This window comes from Pogona vitticeps, chromosome 6, assembly GCF_051106095.1.
Source record: "Pogona vitticeps strain Pit_001003342236 chromosome 6, PviZW2.1, whole genome shotgun sequence".
NCBI classification, from domain to species: domain Eukaryota; kingdom Metazoa; phylum Chordata; class Lepidosauria; order Squamata; family Agamidae; genus Pogona; species Pogona vitticeps.
In genome coordinates, this window is record NC_135788.1 from 59,955,152 (window position 1) to 59,956,789 (window position 1,638).

A 1,638-nucleotide genomic window follows, 5' to 3' on the forward strand; every position below is an offset into this window, starting at 1 on the left:
ATCTGGTGTGTGGATGATGGTTTCTGGAGGCAAACTAATTTTGTCCCAATAAGCATGTTCATTAAATGAGGCACTGCTGCTAATTATTACTTTGTGTTGGGAAAACCAAATCTATATGCTTTTCTATTTTGTTGGTAACCCAAGAAATACATTAGCTTAGCCTTCCTATCACCCTTTCTTCTAGTCTCCTTAGGGATATGTACCCATGCAGGTGACCCAGATACATGCAGAAATTTTAAATTTGATTTTCTCCCTGTCCAGATATTATATGGAATATTATTTATGCCACTGTGCCAATTTTTTTTTAAATTAAAGTTTGCACAAAGAATAGCCTTTCCCCAATATCGGTCTGAAAGTTTACTTCCTCTTATCATAACCTCAGCCATGTTTTGAAGTGTTTGACCTCTTCTCTCTATGAATGCATTTTGTGTTGGAGTGTAAGGAGCAGATTTCCTATGAATAATCCCATGCTTTCTCAAAATTGACTGGAACTTTGTATTTGTAAATTCAGTTCCATTATCTGTCTGTATCTGCTTAACTTTTCTGCCTGTCTTCCTTTCCACAAACTTCAACCATTTTTCAAATTCAATGTGTGTTGAGCTTTTATCCTTCATTAAACAGCAGAAACCAAATATAGATTTCTGATCTTGGATTGAAAGGATATACTTTGCTCCTCCTAAAGATGCACGTTTAGGTCCTATTAAATCCATTGATACTAAGTCTAAAATGTTGTCAACTTGTATATTACTGTGTTTCTTAGTAGGAGCACATTTACTTTTAGCGTATTTTTTGCTCCATAAGACACACTTTTTCTCTCCAAAAAGGTGGGAGGAAAAGTACATGCATCTTATGGAGTGAATGCAATAACCCAGGGTTCAGCCACCACCACCCAAAAGCCTCCCACTGCCATGCTGGGAGGCCTCTGAACTGGCAGCAGAGACTGCTTTCTGTTTGGACCTCACCATTCTGCACTGCTAGCTTTCTAGGATCTGCCTCCTGCAGCCCACCTGGAAAACCAGCAAGGCAAACAGGCCTATGGCAGCAAGCAGTGGAAATAGCAAACGACCAAAGGGTGGTTCTAGAAAGACCAAGGGAAACCACAAACACAATCTCCCACTTAGACAGTTGATTTTCCCACATTTGGGGAAATCACAGGGGTCAGCTCATCCGAAGTGCAATAGATGAGCCTTACCCTGGGAAAACTACTTTTACAACAATGGTATCTCCCCTGCCAGGTCTGAGTTTGAATGGCCCCTAAGCCTCCTGGCCCTTTGTGTGCACTATCCCCCAAAGGCATGGTGACCGCCGGCTATACCTCCTGATCAGAACAGTGCTGCACAGCCCCAGTCCTGAAAGAGGCCAGGAGAGCTACTCAGTGTTTTGGGGTGCCCCACAGGACCCCCATCAGGGGCTAGATGTTCCTCCCACAATCCTCCAGTGCACAGATATTAGCATAGAGTGGACCCTTGACTTACAGACGGCTTGACTTACAGACTTTTTGAGTTACAGACTTCTCTGGCTGCAAAATTTAGGTTTGACTTGCAGACTGAGATTTGACTTACAGACCAGAAAAAAACCAAAATGGAACAAAAACGGCCTGTTATGGGATTAATCGGTTTTCAATGCACTGTAGGTCAA

At 42.3% G+C, this 1,638-nt stretch overlaps 1 pseudogene; it reads right to left on the minus strand.

The window, feature by feature from the left end:
* Positions 1-1,090: 1,090 nt before the first annotated feature.
* On the minus strand, positions 1,091-1,243 carry LOC140701519 (U1 spliceosomal RNA; annotated as a pseudogene).
* Positions 1,244-1,638: the final 395 nt, after the last annotated feature.